The sequence below is a fragment of the Quercus lobata genome, chromosome 2, assembly GCF_001633185.2.
Source record: "Quercus lobata isolate SW786 chromosome 2, ValleyOak3.0 Primary Assembly, whole genome shotgun sequence".
In the NCBI taxonomy this organism is placed as follows: domain Eukaryota; kingdom Viridiplantae; phylum Streptophyta; class Magnoliopsida; order Fagales; family Fagaceae; genus Quercus; species Quercus lobata.
This window is the reverse complement of record NC_044905.1, coordinates 9,760,677-9,787,262: the sequence shown is the minus strand read 5'-3', so window position 1 is coordinate 9,787,262 and position 26,586 is coordinate 9,760,677. Positions and strand designations below refer to the sequence as shown.

Sequence of the window (26,586 nt, the reverse complement as noted above, 5' to 3'; positions counted from 1 at the left end):
TCCATTATTGTGAGAGGGCTGTTTGGTGTTCTGGGAAGCAGTTAGGAAGGAACCAATTTACATTGGTTGATGCTATGGTCAAGTAGCGGAATCCGAGAAGCTAGAATAGAAAAAGGTTCAGCGCAACCTCGTTGGACAAGAAGCTTGGAGGGCTTAGATGCACTGGGTAGATTAGGCTTGGAGGATCTATTGCTGTCTATGTATCCCAACTACATTTTCTAGTGGATTGTTTACCGCTTGGAGGGCTGCGGAGAGGTTTTACGCCGAGGGCTTCGGTTTCCTCTTTGATAACACATCGCGTGTTGTCTTTGTGTTTGCATCTTCCTTCCCTTTTATCTTTGCCTTTTATTATCTGCTGTGGGTTGTGATTTTAATTTGGCTTAGATTGTTTACTAATTCTGTTTTATAGCTTTTGTTCATTTTCCGCACACTAGTTGTTTGACATAAAGCTTGAATTGGTTAATTTGTAAATTGGGGGTCTAAACGTTCAAGGGTGTTTTTACACTATTTGAACTTTCAAAAGTCATAAAATTTGAGACTTGTATGGTCCAAAAGATAAACTGAATTAGAAAAAGGACTCCCACAGCCGACGAACAGAGATGAGATTTTGGATATAAACATCTGAGATATTCATCTGCTGAGTAAAGCTCCATGTATTAACACCTATATGGATATTACAGCTTCACAGAGAAATTCCAAAATCCCTATCCTAGCACTATTAGCAGAACTTTGTAATACTAGACTGCCTGTTTCATCTATTCAAATACTTGTTCCATCTTTTCTGCAGATCCTTGTAATCCACGAGATGATAACTAGATATTATAGGAATATACATCTAGTTTTATATTTTTCTCAGTCATTTCTAAGATCATCAAGTCAACTTTATCAAACTCCTTGAGATTCATATAGAGAGTCATCATCACATTGAAAGGAAGTGAGTGCATGGCATAACCTTTACTTCTCATTTTTTCAAGTAAAGATTCTGCCTTTCCTCTCATTTTGGCTCTCACATAAGCATTGAGAAGAGCCCCATATATCCTCCTGTCTTTCAACCTATCTGGTAGCTCCAGGAAGTAATCTTCAGCTCTAGAAATTCCATGAACCTTGCCAATTAGATCTAATTGAATTGCAGCATCACTAGCTACTACTCTAAACCCCTCTCCTCTGTTGTTCATCCAATCATAAACCTGTAAAATGCATAAAATTTCAAACCTAATAATAATGCAAGCCAAGGCTTTTCATCCAAATGAATAAATATAAAAAGTAAGAAATGGTTAATCAATGAAAGAATTATAGAGCTATAACCCAATACATCAGTTTATGATGAAATCTACAGTGCCAAAATGCTAATTAGAATGGAAATACCCTTGAGCTTTCAATTAACAGATTATTACAAAAGGTCATGTTTAATTTCACAGAATGGACTATTTTGTTCATGATAACTTCAGCATCTACCATTCATTATAACCCCATATTCACGATATGCTTACCATCTGTCCAAGAAATTTATGCCCTCATTTAATAAAGAGGATCTTATGAATAGAAAAAACCCAAGCACAATAATAAATGAAAATTTTAGCATGTGGGTGCACAGAATGAATTTTTTCAAGCAGGAATCACTCATGTATTGTAACCCTTCAAGTCATGTCAGAAATTTTTTGTCCTCATCCAACAAAGAGGAGCTTACAAACAGCGGAATCCAGCACAGAATATGCTCTTCATTCTTTGAGATATAGGAAAACCAGATAAAGGCATCCAAAACCTTCCATGGATTTTTTTGTTTTCAACTACATGAATATGATCTTAGACAGTAAGTGCATAAAGGTTGCTATTTGACCTCACAACCAACACTATTTATCATAAAACCGAAAAACTCAACACTATATTATAACAATGAATCCAAAGAAGGATGATGTTTGTGTGGCTTTACCAGGCAAATCTATATATTACTAAAATCTGAAGCGTAGCATTTAATATTGCTACTCTCAAGTTATGCCACATCAGCTGCCACGTCATTTTTTTTTTTTTTTATAAATATAATTTTTCCTACAATTTTAAAATGGTTTTTACAATTTTTAGCCATATAAATGCAGTTCACTACTTATTTATTTACTTCCACTATCACCCTATAATAAATCCAGTTCACTACTTATTTATTTATTTCCACTATCACCTTATAATAAATTTGTATAATTAATTCAGCCTACATTTTATTTATTTAGTTTCACTATCAAACTCAATCCAAAGCCTTTTCAGTTTAGCTTTAGGGTTTTTTGTGAACCTTTTCAGCTTAAAGGAAGAAAAAAAAAACCTTTTTTTTTTTCAATAATTGTTTTTAACATTTATTTTTTTAATATTTACTATTTTCCAACCTTTCTCTCTCCATTACCATTTCATCTCTCCACTACTTCTTTAATCTTTCTCCCTCCCTTACCTTTTCATCTCCCCACTACCCTCTACATTAATATCATTCTTCCTCTTTCCCTTTATCTTCCTTTATTTTTGTCTCTTCTTATTTACATCCTCTTACTATAAATTTGTCACTATCTCTTTTATTCTATGCATAGTTTTCCCTCATCAAAAAAATGGTTCTCTCTCTCTCTAAATTTTTTGGTGGATTTTTTTATTTTTCTTGCATCTCTACTTTAGGTTGATAATTTTTTATATTCTTTAAAACTTTATTTTGGGTTAATGCGATTTAGTTTTCTTTTTTTAAATTGTTGTTGTTGTTTTATTTTTTATTTTTTATTCTCTTTGATTGTTAAATGTTATCCTATTGCGTTCTAAAGAATTAAATATAGCATATAAAAATTAATATTATTCTATTACATAACATGATTTGGATAATTTGGTATTTATTCTGTTACATAGCATGATTTTTTATAGTACTCAATTTAGATGTTAAACTATGAGACTTCACTAATTTTTGTTTATTTTCTAATCCTTTGTGGTGGACAAAGTACTCTTAATAGTTGTATTAGAAGTATTCTATAATACCATTTATTTAAAGGAAAGCAAAGGTTAGCCAAACAAAAATAATTGGATAAGTGACAAATTTTAACTTTTGCAATTTTATTTTTATTATTATTTTATAACAATGCCTGTATAGAAATTTAATTCTTAGATTTTGCTAATAATTGTTTATTTGATAATATGTTTTGGGTGGCCGAAATTATAATTTCTACAAAGAAAATAACCTTAATAGATTATCAAAAACAAAATTTTATCCTAATATTGGTTCAATTAATCATTGTTAAGTTTTATTAATTTTTTTTAGTTTACGTTTTTTTGGTGAGGGTTTGGATTCACGTTTCAGCATCACGTTTGCGTTTTTTTTTTTTTTTTTTCAGCACATGAACAATAACATCACATGGATTCACTGTGCAGGAGACAAAGTGCACTGTTCATGCACTGTTCACGAGTCCCACAACACTATTCATACATTTAAAAATTATTTTGCTACAATGTTTTCAGTTTTCCGTTTCAGCAAAAATAAATTGTATCCAAAAAGACCTTTGGTGTTTTGGATTGTTCCTATATTACATTTATGATTGTTCCTATAATAAATAAAAATATAATTACGAAATACATTACTCATTATTAGATTAGTTTAAATTGTAAAAATTTTTTTAATAAAACTACCATAAAAATAATTATCACGCGTAACACGCGGGTTTGCGGGTAGTTTATAATAATTGTAGAATGTCTTTTTTTTGAGTTGCAGCCCTGCATTCTGATATGCTTAACCAAGTTGTACTGATATTGGTAGAATAATACTAGTATACAATTAATGCATGCCATGCTATCCTCATTAAATTTTTTATTTATTTTTTAAATCCATGATATCATTACACTTGCTACACATTTAAAGGCCATTATACCTTAAAATAATAATGGAAAGAGAATTAACAGTCTTAAAGTGGATTATTTAGAAGAGCACAAGATAATGATTCAGATTAAAAATATGTGGATTCTCAAGGATCCCTTAACTTTAGAATTATAGTAATTGCAGTGACAAAAACTTAATATTTAAGCCCTTTTCCCCTTCTCATAGTTCATTCCATCATTCTACTCATATTATCTACGATCATCCTTGGCTTTAAACTAATCACATTTGCAACTTTTATCACAACAAGTGAGGATGCTACTGCAAACCAAGCCCATTTTTGGTATTCAAATTTGATGTCAAACTTCTAACTCTTCTTCAATTTCGTTACTGCCAGTAAGCTGCACTACAAGGTTTCAATACATGTTTCATTGTACCATAATTTTATTTGAGATACCACTTTCATCCCCAGATTCCTCCCCGGCCCTTCTAACCTACAATTACTGTTACTATATCGTTATACAATTATCTTCGTCAAAAGGTTTCTGTTTTCAACTATTCGCCGTAACTTGCACTTGGAATTCAGGGTTTAACACTATAACCTTTATCACCCTGTCAAATTGCCTTCCTTCAGCTACTCAGACTTCTTTAACATCTAAAGAGTAAGATCAAACCAAGAAACACAAACAGCAATGGTATACAAACTCCCCATCCCATCAAACCAGGACAGAATTCCCACCAAAATAAATAAGAACAAATACCCTTTTAAGAAAAACATGCTGAAAACAGCATCTTGCTCAATAGAAAGTTCACAACAACATACAGAACAAAAATGATACACAATATCACAACCCCATTAACCCAAGCAGTCAATTTAACCAATTTCTAACACATGTAACACATACCAATTAAGCCAAAGAACCAAAAAGAGCTTGATATTTCTGCCAAAAATAGCACATACCCATTAACCAAAAAAGACCTATAACATCATATTTTGGTACCCAAAACTACGTTTTCTTTTACCTCAAGAGCTGGCTTGAACCTCTTGTACTTCCTGAGCTCCTTGACCACCCTACAAAGCTCCCATTTTGAGAGCCTCCTACCCTGCCTCTCCCACTGGTCCAACACAGTCCCAGAACCCAACTCAGGGTTTTCCATCATAGATATTCTCTTGTATATAGCATTCCATTTCACAATGGGTCTACACTCGTAGTCCATGGTGCCATAGCTGTGGATTTGTGAGATAGAGCAAGTTACTTTGATTGGGACTTCTCTGTATTTTGCAGTCTTTGGGAGTGTTAGATTGGGGACTATGCTTCTGCATGGTAGAGGCAAGGAGTAGGAGAGGGATGATGATGTAAGAGAAGCGTTGTGGTGGTGAAGAGAAGGTTGGAGAAGCATTTTTTTTTGGTAGAGGCTTTTAGAGAGTGTTTGTGTACTGCGAATGACTGGTTTTGCTCTGCAATTCTCACTTCTCAGAAGGGTTTTTTTTTTTTTTTTTTTTTTTTTTTTGGTCTTGCCCTTGTATGTATCTAACTAACTCTCAAATGGAAGTATAGGTCACTGAGAATTAGTCCCTCTTATTGAGTTTGCATCACCACGTACTGCAACTAGAACTTTCTTTTTTATGGTTTTGTTTTGTTTTGTTGAATAAGCAAGACCAGACAACAAAGCTGCAACAAAAACTACATCTTGTAAAAAAAAAAAGACAAAGGAACTCCCCCCACAAACTACACAACACTCTGTTTTTAATACTATCTCTTACATTCTTACACAAGAACAATCTATATCTAACATCTCAAGTAATAGCATAAATGATCTCATCCTCTAACCAAGCCTTGTCTCCATGAATTTTCGCAGTATGATCAATTCTAATATGATAAATGACTGAAGGGGTGTGTACTGTAAGAATTATGTTGATGTATGTAAACTAGATTAATGAATTTTTTTTTTCTTTGCCACCTATTGAATGCAAATATTGATGGTTCAAGTTTGTGCTTTGCTTTTCTATTGTGTAAGCTCTCTAAGTGCAGATTAGGCCTTCATTCAAAGTGAAAAAGGATTAGTATTTATTTAAAGTTGTGAAGTACTCATCTTTCATCTGGCTTACTTGTTATGTAAGCCACATTTACATGGTAGCTAGTACAAGTTGCTTCAAACTTTTCTCCTCATTGTCAAAAAAGCTACAAAAAAATTAGTTTTCTTTCCTCTCTGATGGTTTTTCCCTTCCCCAGAACAAATGATTGTCCATTTTAACCTCAAGCAAGGTGTTTTTAAAAGTTTGGAAGTTGTCTTGTTCTTCTGTTTGGTGTGAGCAAAACAGTATTACCGTCTCTATAGGTGTAATCATTCAAAAGTTATTTCTATTAATGTTTCTTTGTTAAGTTGGCTTTCTTAGTTTTAAGGTCTTTAAAAAGTATTCTGACTTGTGGTTGACAATTGTTCAAATTTTGGCTTCAATGTCATTTGTACTAATCTCAGTTGCACTCTTGGATCATTGAAAGTAGATTTTTGACCAAAGAGAGTTGCGGTGTTTTTGCCTTTATACTCCTTACTTTGAAACACTAGCCTTCTTGCAAAGGAGAATCCAATGGCAGATTTTAATCAGCATAATTTACTAATTAGCCATGATCATGTACTTGGATCCATTGAGAGTGCTTCAAAAATTGGCAGTAAATTTATGATTTGCAAAGTCTTATTGAAATGTCTTTTTTAGCCTTGTAAATTTGTAATTAAACTCTTGACACTTAGATTTCCAAGAACAAGTTCTTATTTAAATTAGAAATGAATCCCAGAATGATTATCTTTTGGAACTTTATCATGTTCTGAAGAATAACTACCTAGAAACTCTTTGAATAACTTTTGCCTCATTTTGCCATCAATTGTCTCTACTCTGATAACCATTGGATACAACGCAGTTTTTTGTTTTTTGAGAATATTTCTTAGATTGTTTTTGATTTTGTTTTCAATAATGTCTATTACGTGCTAATTGCTTATCATTCTTGTGCAGTATGGCTACTGCAAATGCTGGACAGATTGACCATGCTCAGCCTAGCCCCATTGACCAGTCGGTGTTGACCTTGCAGGCCAAGCATCAGTTAGAAGCAATTTGGAATGGGCAGGTAAAACACAGCACTAAAGATTTAACAAATGTACACGCATTTAATTCATACAATGTACATGCACTTACTGTCATATGTTAATCCATGGTTCTGTTTTGTGCAGGATCCAGGGTCCCTTACTTGCCGTAGCCGTAGTGAAGAGTTCTCTAATCGAGAGCCAATGGTAGACAACCGAGTCGTTGACATCATTAAGGCACTTGGTTTGGAGGGACTCTTCAGGACTCCGAGTAGAGAGATTGACCATGGCCTAATAACGGCCTTAGTGGAGCGATGGCGGCCCGAGACTCACACCTTCCACATGCTACATGGTGAGGTTACCATCACATTACAGGATGTGGAGGTTCTTCTCTTCCTGTTAATGGTGACACTATAACAGGGAGCACGCAGAAAGATTGGGCAAATGTGTGCCAGGAGTTCCTTGGCTTTCAACCTATAAATCAAGAGCATAAGCAACTTACTGGTCAGAGGATTCTTATCAAACGGCTTTTGGAGCAAGTTACTGATCCATTGCCGCCTAATGCTGAAAAGGATCAGCTGCATAAGTACGCACGATGCTACATCCTAGCGCTACTGGGGGACACAATATTCATGGACAAATCTGGCGATAGGGTGCATCTAATGTGGGTGCAGTAGTTGGAAGACCTACACAACCCACGAAGGTACAGTTGGGGAAGTGCTTGCCTTGCATGGTTGTACCGAGAGTTATGCAAGGCAAGCGATAAAGACGCCAGTCAGATTGGTGGGTGCTTACTGTTGGTCTAGTATTGGACATGGGCTAGGTTCCCCTATTTATGCCTGGCAATTGAGCATGGCCCGCCAGTGGGTGCTTATGGTCCTCCAGTGCATGGTCTATTGTCCCTAAAGTAAGTCTCTACCTCATACACGTCATATACATTATGTGATCATTACCTAAGCCCACAATCATGTAACTTCTACGAATTATTTATGTCAACATTAAAAAATTTTAAACAGAGGTTCAATATATATGATTATGTTAATATACTCTAATTTTGTGACTGTCATGTGGCTTGTATGTGCTCTATTTTTTATAAGGATTGTTTCTTATTCTAGTGATATTATTAATTGAGTAAATATCTATAAGATAATCTTAGTAGTTATATGTGATTACATTATAGTTTTAATCATAACATTATCTTAGTAGGAAAGTTCTAGATATTGATCCCTTGTTCTTGATTGTTGTAGGTGGTTGTGGATCCCAAACAAGAAAAAAAGGCCCGCCCACATCTTCAAGGACAGGTATCTTGAGCAAATAGCTTTAATGTTGCCAGGCCAGGTATAAAAATGTCTTGTTTAACATGTTCAGGAACAAGATATACATTTAGAGAACTTTGAAATATAAACATAGTTGCCTAATGTGTTGCGTACTTGTTTTTGGGCTGTTGTAGGTGGTGTGGCAGCCGTATGAAGCTGAATTAGGGGACCTTCCGCTGTGGTGCGTTGCAGGGAGGGCTATGTGGACAGCAATAGTGTCGCTTGTATGTTTCCACCTAGTAGAGAAACATACACCGAATCGTGTCGTTCGTCAATTTGGGATGATCCAAGAAATTCCTCGCAATGTTGACACTAACACAGTGCTTCATGCCATTGATTTGAAGGGGAAGGTCGGTGTTTATTGGATGCGGAAACATGCTGTGCATATCATGGAGTGGGGTAATCGCCTTCAACGGCATTGTGAAGCAGTGCTTGGTGATATGCCTTCGCGGCATAAGTACTTCGACTGGTTCAGAAGGGTAACTTGGAGGTTCATCGATGTCCCTAGTGCTAGAGTGATTCTAATGGAAACTTCTCCATGTCTTCTACATCTTACCGTACTTCTTAGCATGAAACCACTGTTTAGATAACATGATATATGTGGTCCAATGTCTACTTAGCATTAAACCTCCCTTTTAAAGCTGTTGTCTGCTTAAGATTCCTTATAGAGAACTTTGTTGATTTACCTTATAGAGAACTTTGTTGATTTAAAAATCTAATTTGAGATGCTCTAAGGTCATATTTCCTATTTTTATTATTTTTAATTTTCTACTCATTTGAATTTTTAATTAGCATTTTTGTCTACGCTATCTACTAGCTACATCTTTAATAGAAAAGATAATTTAAATTTAGTCAAAGGTAACACTTGGTCTCCCTATAATTTGCAATTATTACTAGCAGAACCAATTCAGAACCAACATTTATTTTATTATTGATTGGCATTGTTGATTTGGTATTGCATTACTAATATACTTGGTTTTTCCATATGCAGATTGAAGGATACGTTCATTTGTTGAGGCCTCACCCAGTGGACACGAAGGACCACAAGGACATTACTGACATGCTGAAGGCAGTGCAGGAGATTGGCTGTGTAGGAATGCCAAACCCTAAGGCCCCGAATAAGGAGGCAGCTACTCCTGCGTAGGGATGGCAATTTTTCCCCGTCCCTCCCCGCTTCGCCCTGTGCGGGTTTTCCCCACCCCGCAAAGGTGATAGAGTAGGGATAGGGCAAGATTTTAGCCCTACACCACGGGGCGGGGCGGGGCGGGGATAGGTTTAGACTTTTTAGACCTACCCCACCCCGCCCCTCCCTGTCCCCGCCCCGCGTTACTAAGGGTTATAATTGTAATTTTTTCATACCCTAAAACCCTACTATTTAAACAAACATATTAATATTAGCATATTTTTTTCTGCCCAATGTGGTTCTTTGCCTTTATTTTGTTATGTGTTATACTATGAGATTTATTTATTTATTTATTTTTTATGATTTTCTTGTTAAACATTTGGATATATTATTCAATTTAAAAAAAAAAAAAAATTGATTTGATTTGATGGGATAAATTTAGTTGTAATTTCAAGTATATTTTTATTAATGAAATAGGTTTCATTAAAAAAATTGTACTAGTTGTAGGGCAAATTAACAAAAAGTAGAGTTTTAAGAGGTGGGGCGAGGCTTCGCGGGGCCCCAAGTGGCGGGGATGGGGTGAGAAAGTTTTCCCTGTCATGCGGGGCAGGGGGGGATGGGGCAAGACAAAACCATGCGGGGCGGGGACGAAAACCCCATCCTTCAGCCCTACTGCACCCCATTACCATCCCTGAGTCCTGCGGCAGTGGCTACTTAGAGGCCAAGCACTACCAAGAGCCCAAGCACTACTAAGAGCCCAAGCACGAGCACAACTCCTGCCGGACGTCCGCCTGTTGCTACCCCTCAAGTTGTCCCTACCCCCGATCCCTCTCCATCCACCCCACATCCATCCCTTCACCCACCCCACATCCATCCCCTAGGCCCACCATCCCTTCACCCACCCCACATCCATCCCCTAGCCCTACAATCCTTCCACCCACCCCACATCCATGTCTTGGGTCTGACACCCGTCCACTCACCCTACGGTCATTTCCTAAGCTGTCACCCATTCCATCCTTTGACCTGGGTATTAATCCAACCCTTCCTGACATGCAGCAGGAGCCACTCTCCCATAGTATGTCTACTAGCCCTTTTTCGGGCATCGTCCCACCACATGTTTAGGCTGAGTAGGCTGTTGGGTTACCTGCAGTGCCAGAAGGTCGGCTGAAACGCATACCAAAGGCACCTCCTTGTGGGATAGGGAGGTACAAACATGGACACAAAGCTGGGCCCGAGGCATCTAATGAAGGACATGCAAGACCTCCTCCTCATTATACGAGACAACGTAAGGTTCAAAAAAGGTAACTCAAATGATACCTTATTTCTTTGTAAGAGTGAAGTGGAGGGTGAGGTTGTGGGTTTAACATCCACTGGTTGCATGAATAACTTACCAATAATAATATTAAAAAAATTATAGTGAAACAACATGCAAAGCTTGAGGTGAAACAACATACTTTATTCCCAATGCTATTCCTTTTTTCATATTTCAATTTGGTGTTGAATGCTTCATGATATTATTTTTGTTTTCAATATGGTTTTAATGTACATTATTGGAACTAGGTGACTGATACAGTTGGGACATTAGCTGGAGGTAGCTATTCCAACAAAGATATTATTGCTGCTGTTATCTTGGAGGTAGATATTCATGTATTTGTTGTTATCTATGGTTCTTTTGTTATTAAGGAATACAATGTTAATTCCTGCTTCCTTGCTTATGCATTACTACAGCCAATTCCTTGTGGAAATCAGTTTTTGGGTTTTCACTTTTCAGATTCAATGGAAGTGCCAACTGGGTTTTCTCTCTCAACATTAAAAAAGCATCTTTTAGAGCCATAATTGCAATTTCTAGCTTATCTAACCATTGGGGTTGCTACCTATTTCTTTGAGCACCAGCTTGTGAAGAATAAAGGTTTTGATTCCTGAAAAAAATGGGTGATTTTCAGTGTGAATGGTAAAGTTGGAATCTTTAAGTTCAAAAAATTTTCTTTATGCTTGCTGGTAGAGAAGATTTCTATCTTCAATTTTTGATATATTGAATTATGCAAATCTGGTGAGTGGGGGGACCATATTACCTTACAAGCAGTAGCTGATAAGGTCTGGTATTTTTTCCTAAAGCATCATAAGCTGTAATTTTGTTTATTTTTTTATTTGATAGAAGATTTAGGCAGTATTACTATATCATGGCTGCATCATAATTCATGCCTTTAGTGGGGGTAGTAATATTTAGTATGGAACAAAGGTAAAATAACCCATTATGTGTCATTTGGGAGTGCCATATTGAAAAATTGTGTGACCTCTCAGAGGCTATTTATATACTTTCATGAAAGTGTCCTTATAGATTATGGGGTTCACCTAGGGCTGCCCCTGGTTTCAACAGAATTGACACAATGCACTGTCAAGCTTCTCTTTTCTTTTTTTGGTGCAGTGGTGTTAACTTTTATTGTGTACCGTCATTTCATGTACTTCAACATCAGCAGGTAATAAACAGTTGCCTATTAACATGCAGTTTGCAGCAAAGATATGCCTTTTGACATCATTCAGAGATACTTTTTTTACAACCACTCCTTTCTTAACTGACATGACTGGCAAGGAGGTAGTTGCATCCAAGGAGTTTCAGAAAATAATTCAGTTTCCACAGCTGAAGGTTGTGGAGGTAATCTCTGATCCCCTCTTTTAGGCCATCTCCAAAACGTGGAGGATTTGTACTATCTATCAGCTGCATGCCATAAAATCTCTCTCTCTCTCTCTCTCTCAATAAATATATCTATGTTTTCTATTTTCTTTCTATTTCTTAGCCAGTAAAAAAAATACAGCAAATGGCTTTCTACTTTAGGAGCTTAAAATGTTACTGGATGAAGTTAAAGTGAAGCTATATAATATTAGGTTCATAAAGTTGATTTTTAGAGTGTTCTATGATTTTTCATTGAAAAGTTCTATAATTACATGGGGCAGGATTATTATTATTTAATATGATTTATAAATTATTTGTAATGACTCAAAATTATGCAATAAAATTCAATTACTACTAAATTCAGTACTAGCGTTTTTAATAAAAGTATGAGTTTTCAGCCGCTTGTCTGGTTGTCAATCCTAAGATTTGGTGCTAGTAATGAACTGCTTATTGCTTCTGTTTCTATCTAAAGAATCTTCATGTGTTAAATAAAGGTATATGCAGCTGATCCTCTATTCTCGACCATTTTCAAAAAATTCTTGTTTTTTCCCTCTTCCTGGAAAGGTTCAGCATGCCCAGAGATTGAGACATGTCACTGATGAAACTGGTGCAGAAGTCATAAGCCTCCAAATGAGGTATATTTTTTTATTTCACAACTTCTGCTGGATAAGACTTAACGCTGCCTGCCAACTCTTTGTATGTGGTCGTTATATATGTCTTTTTGTGTGTATAGGTGTGTGGCACATGGCATATGTTTGCATGACTATACTGCTTATGATGGATTTGTAGAGTTTGATAATTTCTTGTACTTTGTTGCTATTTTTTGACATGGGAAGGGTAACTTATGATAGATGATTAACAGAGAGGAAGAGGCATTTGAGCTGAGTTTTATTGACTAAAGGTAGCTAGTTCAAATAAAGAACTTCTATATTGTGATGGTTGATAATAATTTATGGGCCTTAATTTTTAAGACATTTAAAAATATTGCTCTTATTTGTTCAATATTTGATTTGATTTCTAAGACATTTAAAGGTATTGCTCTTATTTCTTTGTTTGGAGACCTCGATGAAAAACAATGTCATTCAGTACTTCTACTATGCGTATAGTGATTTATTTCTTCTAATTACGATGCTTCCAATTTTTTATGGAGTAGTCTAGGAATACTTTGCTTCCAATATATTGATTTGCGTGTGTGTTTTATGCAACGTGCTGGTAGCCTATATGACTAGCAAGGTAAAAATCATAATCATTGAGATAATAAAAAAAGGAAAGTAGAATTTGTGTCATATTAACTAATTTGCTTTCTCTTGCGTTTTTATAGGCACACTTGCTTGTGGCCGGGCTAGTGCTGGTGCAACTGTTGATTCGGCTAGCTAAAACCTTGCTGTCACCTTTGGTAATGCCTTTGTAAATGCTGGCTTTGGTCAGGTAATGTGGTTTTTTATTTGCATGAATGATATCATACGGGTGTGAGTTCTCTTGAATTTTAGTCTTATTTTATATTTTGTCAGGTGGCCTCAGTTCACTATTCCAACTTTCAAAATTATCTCTTGCAAATGTTTACAAAGGGTCCGGTTGGCAAACAGATATCTTTAGTGAGGTTTGTCTAGCATAAACCAATGCATTCCTTAGAATTTTTTGTTTTTTACTTTTACTTCCTCAAATATATTGCAGTTTGAAAATCTGATTTTTCTTTAAATTCTTGGAAGAAAGGATGCTTTCTTGGCCACTGTCAACAAGAGAGGCTGTTGTGCACTATTTTTTGTTTGAGTACTTTTAAGATGATCTCATTGTTGTTCTTCTAAACACGGTAGCACTTGCAATCTTTCACGGATTTGATTTTTGACTCAGAGGCAATGTGTTTTTTGTGCATATGCCTAATATTCAAGCTATTTCTAGATTCGGATCTGAAGTAAAAGTATTTTGTTACAATTTTGCTTCCAGATCTCTGATTCAGAAGACATTGACATGGCCACTCATGGTTTTACCAGTGAGGCAATCCCTGAAGCAGAGGATGTTATTAGGATTGATGTGGTAGGAGGCTATGCTTTGCAAAAGGTGACCCCAGAAAGAAGTTACTTTCGGTGAGTGTTGATTGGCTAATGTATATATAAGCAGTCCTGTAACTAAATCCAATTTATTTGGGATGCAGATTATACTGACTAGGCTTATGAACATTTAAATTTGTAAACAACCCATTATATTTTGGTTTAAAAATGATGAGAGGCTTGATGATTTAGGCTTTTCTGTATGTATTCATTTTGTTCACATAATTTTAAATGGGTCTAATGGCTTTCCCAGTGATAGAATAACTTACAGTACCAACTTTTTTTTTTTTTTTTTTTTTAAAAAATCCTGACATTACCATTGGAAATAATATATGCATTAAACTGCTAATTAAACAAGACTATAAGTCACTAAAAAAAATAAAAGTCTTAAAGTGATTGCCTTTCTGCCCAATGTTACCTAACTAATTTAAGTAATGGAACATGATTAATTGCCTTGTTTAGTGCTCCATCAATTTTAAAAATTTACGAACTCTTAATTTTTGTAGGACAATAGCAAATATGGATTTGAAGCTGGATTTGTCCCTTCATCCCTAATAAACTTTATCTCAAGGCAGCTCAGACTGTATCAAAAGGTTATACATTGTATTCTCTTAAAGACTTTTGTTTTGCCTTACACATCCGGTTCAATATATCACTTTTATTGTCCACTATATCAGCAATAATGCCAATTCATTTGCTTCCAAGATCATCTCTCTACCTAAAAGAATTTTTCAAGGGTTCTTTTTGACAATTTAAATGTCATTTTAATCTTATCTATATATATATATATATATATATAATTTTGAAGGTGATGGAATGAAAATATATGTAGTCTTATCAGACATTGGCACAGAAAAATTTGGGTTTTCATCTGGAAAATGTTTGTCATTTTCCGTAACATTCCTTCTATCAATGACTATTTTTCATCCTTTGGCCTTGATATTGAGAAACACAATGCTGCATTTAAATTCTAAGTGGCATCTTATGTGCAATAATACATTTGAGTAGTACCAATGGTTGCAGAAGGGTATGGTGCCTACAACCACCTCTCCAGACCCTATAGATGTTAGAGCCTTGTGAATTGGGCATGATGAATAGTGGTTGTAGAAGTAGATGCATCATTGATCTTTGTCTCTAATTCTTTTAATGGTTCAGGCACAACTAGATGCTATTTTAAAAAACAAAACATTAACCTTTCGTTTCTTCTATTTTCTGCAGCTTCACCTTGTTGGTTCTTGTTATTTTGATAAAATCTGTTGCTAAGTTTTTTTTTTTTTTTTTGGGTGTTCTCCTGCAGTGTCTTTCCAGGACAATTGAGACGATTAATGATGCTTAGGATCTGATGGAATCATATTTGTGGAGTGAATATTATAACCTCTCAAGTCTACTTTCACAGGAGGGCAAAATTGGATTTCTCAAATCCTTTGTTTGCTATTCACCTGAAGCAAGTGGTAATCCATTTCACTGTTGCATATCAGTCAGAAATATCAGTTTGCATTCATCTAGTCGACCAAGGAAGAGTGTTTCGCTGCTTGAGGGTATTTTAAAGAAGTCTTTTGAAATTTGTGGTCAAATATTGCGTAATCTAGATGAGTCAAAGAAGCGGTTTGTTCACCAACTGACCCTGACTACTCTGTTAGTAGTGAGCAACTACCTTCCTGAGTCAGTCTCATTGACTCAAACTGTGATGGGGTTACTCGTACTGCAATTCTTTCAGAGGTTTGTGATGTAATATCTTGTAGATACATTGTGTCTTAATTTGTGTATGGAATGCTGTACTGCCTTTTATTTTCTTTAGGTTTATTGAGCACGGTAATTACTCCAAGAAATTTTGTGTCTCCATCTTTAATAGGCGGAAACTTCCTTTCATCATATTGATCCTTCACATGACCTGGGTCTAGAAATCCATATGCAAGGATTGAAACCATCAGATTTGAAGTTCCCTCGTACTGAAAAATTATGTGCAATGCAAAAGTTTAGTGGGACCAAGTTTTCACTGTCTGAAACGGTGACCATTTATCCACATTTGTCAAATGGCAGTTGATATAATCTGCCAAGTTTCCAACGCAACGTTTCTAGTCTTGTTTTCCATTTTCATTGACATTGTTTTTCCATTCAAATTGGCTCTTGGCAGCTCAGACAGAAAATAGCTTCAGCCACCTCAGCCATCACATCTGTTTTTGGGCAATGAAAATGAAAGTTCAAATATGTGTATAAATACCCTTGAACGATTAGACCCCCAAATTACAACTTAACCAATTCAAGCATTATGTCAAACAACTAGTGTGCGGAAACTTAACATAAGCTATAATATGGAATTGGAAAAGCTATCTAAGCCAAAATAAAAACACAACCCACAGCAGTTAATAAGAGGCAAAGATAAAAGGGAAGGAAGATGCAAACACAAAGACAACACGCGATGTGTTATCGAAGAGGAAACCGAAACCCTCGGCATAAAATCTCTCCGCCGCCCTCCAAGCGGTAAACAATCCACTAGAAAATATAGTTGAGATACATGGACAACAATAGACCCTCCAAGCCTAATCTACCCAGTGCACCTAAGCCCTCCAAGCTTCTTGCTCCAACGAGGTTGCGCCGAACCTTTTTCTTTTCTAGCTTCCCGGATTCCGCTACTAGACCGTAGCATCAACCAATGAAGATTGGTTCCTTCCTAACTACTTCCCAGAAATCCAAACAGCTCTCTCACAGTGATGAATATGGTGAGAACAAGGTTTGGTAAGATGCCTCTCAAGAATTTGACAATGGAGAGAAAGATAGTTGAGGAATTTGAAGAGACTCTAATGTATAGATTGTGGGTGAATCAATCTTGTTTTTCTTTAGGGTTTCTCTCTCAAAATTCTCTCTGGAAGCTCTCTTACATTTATGGGTAAAAGGGGTATTTATACTGGAGTGGGAAAGGAATGTGAAACGTCAGGATTTACAAAACAGGGGTGGCTCGCGGCTTGACCTTGCGACTTGACCAAATTGCAAGACCCAGTCGCGAGATAATCGTATGGCCAGTTGTCCTGTTTTGTCCTGTAGTGCTCCAGCTAGCATGACTGTTCACCTTCCGGCATGCTTGGCACGTGTGCTGCGTCTGGCGACTTGCAGCCGCGAGTCACCCGCGAGGCCAAGCCGCGAGTCTCTGTTTTCTTGCACACTCTTAAGCAAACTTCACTCTATCTCACTCATTACCCTTACAACAAACCCACCTAAATACAGGGTTACTAAATGCTGAAATACAAGCAAATTTGGTACGGAATAAAGCCAATTAGATGGTTGAATAAATTCAACCTTACAATCTCCCCCTTTGGCTATTCCGTGACAAAACCCTAAAACAGACTCTAGACTTAACATGTGAGTTGGGAACAGTTGAGCAAAACTCACTCACACCTAACTCTAGAAGCTGTGAAGCACTTAAATCATATGAACATAAGACTCCTGAAACACAACAATACACCATGATCATTGTAAGCAGAAAATCGTGAAATGCATATGAAACAGGCAATATGTGATCAAGCAAAGATGGAGTTAAGAATCAAACCATGGCTTGATCAACCAAGTAATCACTACAAGGTAGTGACCACAATGCTCATTCACACTTGGAATGAACACAAGGACATACAAGCTAACAAGCACAAGGTAAGATACTTGTATGCTCAACACTCAACCAATGCATAATACACAAAGTATATGCATCTAGGAACAATCCTACAAGGGCACAAGAGTGACAATACATAAATCAAAATGCATGACATTTAGATATAAGTACTGATTTCAACATAGCATAAAAGGCTGCATTAAGCAAGGTACAAACCATAAAGCCTACATATTATGCATAAAAACATTAACCCTAAAAGCTTACATAAGCACATGGGTACAAACACAATATATCCTGAATAACATCAACAAAATATATAAAAGATTAAACCAAGAGTATAAGTTATGAGTTAGAAACAAATATACACCAAAACCACAGTGTATCAAACCCATATAAACACTAAAAGTCCAAAAACATAAACCTATAAGTTTAGAGGATAAGACTTAAAACAAAAGTATGTCAAAAGTATGTGTGTACTCCCCCTATCACTATGCACACTTCCCTTTGAACTTTCTCCCCCTTACTGAATGCTCTCCCCCTTTTTGGCACGAATAGCTAAAGGCTGTCGTCCAACTTTTGTTGAATAGCGTCTAGCTGATTCTCCATAGTCTCGAGACGCATTTGAACATGGTTGTTTGTGGAGTAGAGAAGTGTTACAATCTCATCAATGTGTTTCTGAATATGCTCAAGTAAACTGCCCACTCTATCAGTATGAGGAACAGTCTGTGCTTGCGGAATACTAGCTTGTGGAACTTCAGGAACAGCATGCGAAGTAGATGTGGTATGTGCAGGTGTCTCTGACTCAGGGGCAGATGGAGTAACCGGATAGATGTGTGCACTCTTTGGTGTTTTAGAGGAGTGACTTCTGCTAGCTTGAAGAGTGTACATGGAAATAGGACGCTGACGGGTCAACATTTTTCCATCTATAGGAGGAACAATGCCTTCACGAAGAATGAGCTTCATGATGAGACTGCAAAATGGAATGATTCCTCGAGCTGTAGTTCGAACCGCGGTCTTCCTCATGGTGTAATAGATGTGAGCACATATATCAATGGGGGCTCCTGTAATAAGATCACGAAGGAATAGAGCTCTCCCAAGATTGATGAATGTAGTGTTGGACAGTGGGTAGAGATTAGTGAACATGATCAACTTCAGTGTGGTCAGCTCTGGTGCAAACTTTGCTGTGCTGATGGATGTTCCTGTATTGGATACTTCATGATCGGATCCTAGGATTTGTAGAATTTCTTGAATCTCTGGAGTTCGATCATCGTACGGAGTTAGATCCACATTCTGAGGTCTAGTGATGCCGAGAAGATCTGCGATGGAGTTTGGGGAAATGCCAAACTCTTTTCCTCTGACCTAGAAAATAAGTTCAGCTCCAAGATCAGTTGCATTGGAGAAGCATTCTTTGACCAGTTCATCCATTGGATCGTCAAAGTTCCTAAACAAGTTTGCCCAATCTCGTTGCTCAAAGATTCGAGGGATAAAAGTGGTCCCCAAGGTGTTAAACTCCACCACCCGTTCCACTATGGGAGTTGACTTGTCAAAGATGTTTGAGTAGATGTGTGAGGTAAGTGGAGTTCTGAACCTCTCCTCATTGGAGTCTTGAGATGCCTGTGATGATAGTCGAGTCCTTTTAGCAACTGGTGTTGCTGGATCGTCAGCAACAATGTCTTTACCCTTGGAAGATCGACGAGACATCTGCAAGAGAATAGGCCCACAGCAAAGAACCAACAACAGTACCACACAAGATAAATATCAACATGATCCGATGCAAATAGAAGTGAAAAAAATTTCAAAACATAAATACAGACTTAAGACAGTGCAGACCCAAACAAACTTCCATCAATACTAAGGTGCACAATATGACAGGTGCAGCAAAATGGTGATAGTGCAAAAGAGCATAGAGAGACAAATTCAACCAGAACTGTCAATGAGACAATTTACCATGACCATGATATGCATACAAAGACAGCATTTGAACATTAAAAACGGATATCATAAAACATACCACATAAGATATGAACATGGAAAAAAAAATTTCAAAATGAAGGATCAGAGCACCCAAACTAGAGCACATGGCTGTGAGACACAACATTTAGGAAAAAGAAGTTGTTTTAAAGGAATATTTTCAAGATGCCATCATCCACACGTTATATTAACATAAAAGCACAGTAAACCAATGCCGTAAGCCAACATCAACACACAAACAAGTGAAAGGAGCAAGTCACATAACTACCAAACCCATTTAACATAAGATTTTCAGAATCAACAACAGGCAAATATCAGAACAATGAAAAGGCACATTGCGACCCCTCAACATGAAAACGGATGAAAGCAACAACAAACATAACAAGCCATACCCATCACACAAAGAGAGGAATGTTTCGAACACAATATCAATCCAAATGGTAAGAAAAACATCCATGAAATATGGAAAATGAGATGAGGAAAACAAGACTCATACCTTTTCTTGATGATTTGGATAAGAAATGAAGCACCAATGAGGTTTGAAAATGGGTACACGGAGTGTTTGGGAAAGAGACAGTTGAGAGAGAAGATGAACAGTCACAAAAGTTCGAGGGAAAAACTGAAAAAGATTTAAAAACTGCCCCTATTTTTGCCAAACACGTGCTTTTCGCGACTGAAGAGAGTCGCCAACAAGTCGCCAGTTCAAGCCGCCAAAACACTCAAAGACAAAAGTTTGAAAAAATTTTCTAAGTGTTTTTCGCGATTGGAAGGTCTACCCGCGAGAGAGTCGCGAGCTGAGCTGCGAAAATCTCTGAGTAACCCTCGCGACTGGACCTTCCACTAGCGAACAAGCCGCCAAAAATGACCTGCGAAGACGCGACTGAGGCTCGCGACTTGACTTACCCGCGACTGAGCCGCCAAAACAGGGCAAAGCTGGATTTTTGAAATTTTCAGATTTTTTAAACAAAATACTTTCCAAAAACACCTAAAACACTCAAAAATCTATTTGTGTTTGAATTAACAAAGATTGAGCATGTGAAAACAAATTTCATCAAGTACAATCACACAAATGAATATGGCATTTGTAAGGTTGAATTTATTCAACCATCTAATTGGCTTTATTCCGTGCCAAATTTGCTTGTAATTCAGCATTTAGTAACTCTGTATTTAGGTGGGTTTGATGTAAGGGTAGTGAGTGAGATAGAGTGAAGATTGCTCAAGAGTGTGCAAGAAAACAGAGACTCGCGGCTGGGACTCGCGGGTGACTCGCGGCTGCAAGCCGCCAGAAGCAGCACACGTGCCAAGCATGCTGGAAGATGAACAGTCATGCTAGCTGGAGCACTACAGGACAAAACAGGACAACTGGCCTTACGGTTATCTCGCGACTGGAACTCGCGACTTGGTCAAGCCGCGAGGTCAAGCCGCGAGCCACCCCTGTTTTGTAAAAACCTGACGTTTCACATTCCTCTCCACTCCAGTATAAATACCCCTTTTACCCACGATTGAAAGAGAGCTTCCAGAGAGAATTTTGAGAGAGAAACCCTAAAGAAAAACCAGATTGTTTCACCCACAATCTCTACCTTAGAATCTCTTCAAATTCCTCAACTCTCTTCCTCTCCATTGTTAAATCCTTGAGAGGCATTATACCAAACCTGGTTCTCACCATCATCATCACTGTGAGACAGTCGTTTGGATTTCTGGGAAGCAGTTAGGAAGGAACCAATCTTCATTGGTTGATGCTATGGTCTAGTAGCGGAATCCGGGAAGCTAGAAAAGAAAAAGGTTCGGCGCAACCTCGTTGGAGCAAGAAGCTTGGAGGGCTTAGGTGCACTGGGTAGATTAGGCTTGGAGGGTCTATTGCTGTCCTTGTATCCCAACTGTATTTTCTAGTGGATTGTTTACCGCTTGGAGGGCGGCGGAGAGGTTTTACGCCGAGGGCTTCGGTTTCCTCTTCGATAACACATCGCGTGTTGTCTTTGTGTTTGCATCTTCCTTCCTCTCTATCTTTGCCTTTTCATTTATCTGCTGTGGATATTAATCTGTTATGGCTTAGATATTATTTAATCAATTTCATATTATAGCATATGTTAAGTTTCCGCACACTAGTTGTTTGACATATTGCTTGAATTGATTAAGTTTTAATTTGGGGGTCTAAACGTTCAAAGGTGTTTTTACACGTTTTTGAACTTTCAGCATTTACTGAACATAAACTTGTGTGTTGTGTGTGGATATCAACAATGAGATAGTCTTTAGTCTAATGTAAAGTTTCAATGCTCAATTCAACCAAGGCATACACAATTAGCACTAGATCATGTGATCCATCTCAATTATAGAAATATGTATATATGACCTCCCACAAAACTTGATAACATATCTTGGAGCTTTACATTTGACTCCACTTTCAAACATATCATTTGATCATTTTGATCTTTTGAGACAATTACCTCTCATTGTGAAAGTGATATATGATATTTCACATTAAAGAACTAGCCTTTGGCTTCTTGAATAAACATTCTCTTTAATATAAGGTCACTTACCCTTTTTCCTAGTCGAATACTAGAATGTGCGACAGGCTTTTGCAACTCAAAATCTCTTTTCATTTGGAGATTTACATTTGGTGAGCTCTTTTTAGCAAAAACAAAAACAAAGAGTGGGAAGATATATAGACACAAGTCTATGCATGTCTCAAGATCAACATAACCATTCACTAATCATTCATGACAAGTTTGAAAATCTATTTACAACAATCACATAGATTTCAAGATTTTTCCCACAGTGATATGAGTGCAAAGAAACAAGCAATGCTCTATAATGCACAAAGCCATTAGCACAAAGGTACAAGGCAAAATAGGTTTTGAGACAAAAGCTCAACAATGTCAATCAAACTTTTTGATTTTCTAATTTTTATGTGATTTTTGGATTTTTGACACTAGAAGAAAAAGATTGATAAAAAAAAAATAAATTAAAAGTATGCACAAGTAGACAAGCAAATAACCAACAGCAAAAATAACAAGCAAACAAACAAACAAACATCGTCGCAAAGCATAGGAAGTATTAATGCATGGACATGTTGTAATGCTTATGCATGAGTACCCTTTTTCACCCACACGTCACTTGCGTTTGGGGTGATTTCCTTATAGGATTGGGTACGGGAGTTAGGGCTTTCAAACCTTCGTGAGAAGCTTTCCAAGCAGTTGGTGAATGCACCAATCATCTTCATCACGTTCATCATTCCGGGATCACCATTCTGATCTCTAGATTGTTCACCTGCCCAATTTCTTCTATCATTTCTAGGTCCTCGTGACCTTTGAGGAGTTGCACTATTCTCTGCTCTCAACTTTTGGCAATTTGGTCGAGTATGCCCTTGAAGTCCGCAATGATGACACACATAGGTTGATCTAGGACCTCTTTGTGGTCATGGACGAGACTTGGCACGAGATTCAGACCTGCCCACATACTGATTGCGGGGATTCAACAATCGTTGGTTCTCCACATTCTTCTTCTCCTCCATCTTGAGCTTCTCAGCAGTAAGGTCAACTACAACTGGATCTTTAGCCTTTACAAACTTCACTTCTTTAGTGACAGTTCCAGATGAGCTACTTCCTCCGGTATATCCCAATCCGGATTTGTCTGAAAAACTCTTTTGAGATGAAATAACATCATCTAGCTTTTTGGTGGTGACCCTCTCTATTTTAGCATTTGCTTGCACAACCTCTTGCTCAAGAAATCTCACTTTTGTGTAAGTTTCGGACAGCTCACCATTCAGTATTTCTATCTCACATTTGGCCTCCCTATATCGGATTAGGAGACTTTTGTAGTCCTCCTCTGCCTTCTTCATTTTTCTCACAGCAGCCTTAGCCACCCTTGTGTACTCACCCGACTTCTCCAAGAGTGAGTTATAATTCTCTTGAAGATTGGTTGTGCTTTCATCTTCTTCAGCATCTGATTCTTCAACAATTCCCAGTGATTCTTCATCACTATGTTCTCCAAGGTCTCGTACAAGCATATTCAACTCGTCTGAAGACTCAACATGAGCAATAGTCATAAACGCTGAGTAGTTCCCCTCTCCATCACAGCTTTCTTCAAATTCTGAGTCGGTTGAATCCGAGTCACTCAATGTTGTGGCATACACTTTGCCTTTCGATTTCAAGTAATTCGGACATTCTTTCTTAAAGTGTCCATGCCCGTTACATTCGAAACAAGTGACACCTTGTGTAAGTTGGGATTCTTTTCCATCTTTCTTTTTGAATTTCCTTTTCTCCCTTCCTGAACTTTGGAATTTTCCTTTATCACCAAATTTGCCATTATTTTTGAATTTCAAGAATTTTATGAAATTTTTAACAAGGTATGCAACATCTTTGTCAACCACATCTTCTCCCGATGAGTCTTGATCTTCCACCTTCTTATTAATGGTCTTAAGAGCAAGAGATTTACTCTTCTGTTGATTGGGCAGCGACATCTCATAAGTCTGAAGAGAACCAACCAGCTCCTGGACTTTGATGTCATCAAGGTCCTTGCTCTCTTCAATCGCTGTCACTTTAGCACGAAAACTTTCCGGCAATGATCGAAGGATCTTCCTTACAATTTTAGAATCCTCCGTTTTCTCCCCCAAATTGAACTTGCTGACAACCACCTCATTTAGCTTCCCATAGAAAGAGTCAAAGGACTCATCCTCACTCATTTTGAGCTCCTCAAACCGAGTGGTCAGCATTTGCAACTTGGTGTCTTTCACTTTCTTCATGCCTTCGTAGGTGGTTTCCAATATCTCTCATGCTTCTTTGGCAACGGTAATGTGAGAAATCCTGTGAAATTCATCTGGAGACACACCACAGAAAATAGCATTGAGTGCTTTACTGTTAGCATTAGATGCAGCAAGTGCTGCCTTATCCCATGTGGATTTGGCTTCCTCAGGCCTGGTCCAACCTATCTCAACAGCATCCCAAACAGATTTATCAATAGAATACAGAAAAGCTCTCATGCGAACCTTCCAAAAAGCATAATTACTACCATCAAAATATGGAGGTGCATTTAGGGATTGAGACCGATCCATCTCAAAAGGGAGTCAAGGATCACACAATGGTAATGAAACCAATAACAGTGTACCCGCTCTGATACCAAATGAAAGTTCAAATATGTGTATAAACACCCTTGAACGTTTAGACCCCCAAATTACAACTTAATCAATTCAAGCATTATGTCAAACAACTAGTGTGCGGAAACTTAACATAAGCTATAATATGGAATTGGAAAAGCTATCTAAGCCAAAATAAAAACACAACCCACAGACGTTAATAAGAGGCAAAGATAAAAGAGAAGGAAGATGCAAACACAAAGACAACACGCGATGTGTTATCTAAGAGGAAACCGAAACCCTCGGCGTAAAACCTCTCCGCCGCCCTCCAAGCGGTAAACAATCTACTAGAAAATATAGTTGGGATACATGGATAGCAATAGACCCTCCAAGCCTAATCTACCCAGTGCACCTAAGCCCTCCAAACTTCTTGCTCCAACGAGGTTGCGCCGAACCTTTTTCTTTTCTAGCTTCCCGGATTCCGCTACTAGACCGTAGCATCAACCAATGAAGATTGGTTCCTTCCTAACTGCTTCCCAGAAATCCAAACAGCTCTCACAGTGATGAATATGGTGAGAACAAGGTTTGGTAAGATGCCTCTCAAGGATTTGACAATGGAGAGGAAGAGAGTTGAGGAATTTGAAGAGACTCTAATGTATAGATTGTGGGTGAATCAATCTTATTTTTCTTTAGGGTTTCTCTCTCAAAATTCTCTCTGGAAGCTCTCTTACATTTGTGGGTAAAAGGGGTATTTATACTGGAGTGGGAGAGGAATGTGAAACGTCAGGATTTACAAAACAGGGGTGGCTCGCAGCTTGACCTCGCGACTTGACCAAGTCGCGAGATCCAGTCGCGAGATAACCGTATGGCCAGTTGTCCTGTTTCGTCCTATAGTGCTCCAGCTAACATGACTGTTCACCTTCCGGCATGCTTGGCACATGTGCTGCGTCTGGCGGCTTGCAGCCGCGAGTCACCCGCGAGGCCAAGCCGCGAGTCTCTGTTTTCTTGCACACTCTTGAGCAAACTTCACTCTATCTCACTCACTACCCTTACAACAAACCCACCTAAATACAGGGTTACTAAATGCTGAAATACAAGCAAATTTGGCACGGAATAAAGCCAATTAGATGGTTGAATAAATTCAACCTTACTGAAAAGAAAGGTAATCCTCAGTATACACACTTATTGGCAAATTATATGCTTGATTATGTATTGATTTTGATAAACTGCTTAATGCAAGAACAATCAAACTGTGAGCATTTGCCTTTTACACAAGAAGAAAACATCGTGTCGTTTGATGAACTCTTCTCCCTTTATTTTGCTGTATTTTTGGGGATATTTGAAATGGAAAGTATTCTTTTTTTACATATTTCAGGATCAGTCGCGTGCTCTTGATATGATTCGGGATGGTACAGAACTCTCCAGCTTGGAATTGATCCAAGCACCACTAGTAGATGTAGAGATTAGAGGTGTTCCAGCTCTTAAATTTTTGGGAGATATCACTAGCAGCAATGACAGTCACTCTTGATTGTATGGCTTCGCATGTTGATGTAGTCAAGAGTTGTGGCACATCCAAGTTATGGGAAGCTGTCAGTTAACAAGATCCTGAAGTCTGAACTGTGGGATGTCAAAAAAAAAGGGTGGCAACAATATGATTTTGGGATGGTTGCATGATCCCACTGTACTTCTTGCCCCCAAAATGTTAGGACAGAGTATAGAAACTTTTTTGCCATAAAAAAAAAAAAAAAAAAAAAAAAAAAAAAAATCCAACCATGTATTTATCGGCATGAATTTTACTAGCTGGGGAAGAGTTGCAAAATAGCTTCATTTTGTACCTCATTTAATGTAGAATGCTGAAGCTAAACTAGTGCCATGTGAGAT

General features: G+C 37.6%; 2 pseudogenes; one reads left to right on the top strand and one right to left on the bottom strand.

Moving 5' to 3' along the window:
• Positions 1-737: 737 nt before the first annotated feature.
• Positions 738-5,227, bottom strand: LOC115958907 (annotated as a pseudogene).
• Positions 5,228-11,921: 6,694 nt separating this feature from the next.
• On the top strand, positions 11,922-26,233 carry LOC115958899 (annotated as a pseudogene).
• The last annotated feature ends 353 nt before the right edge of the window (positions 26,234-26,586 follow it).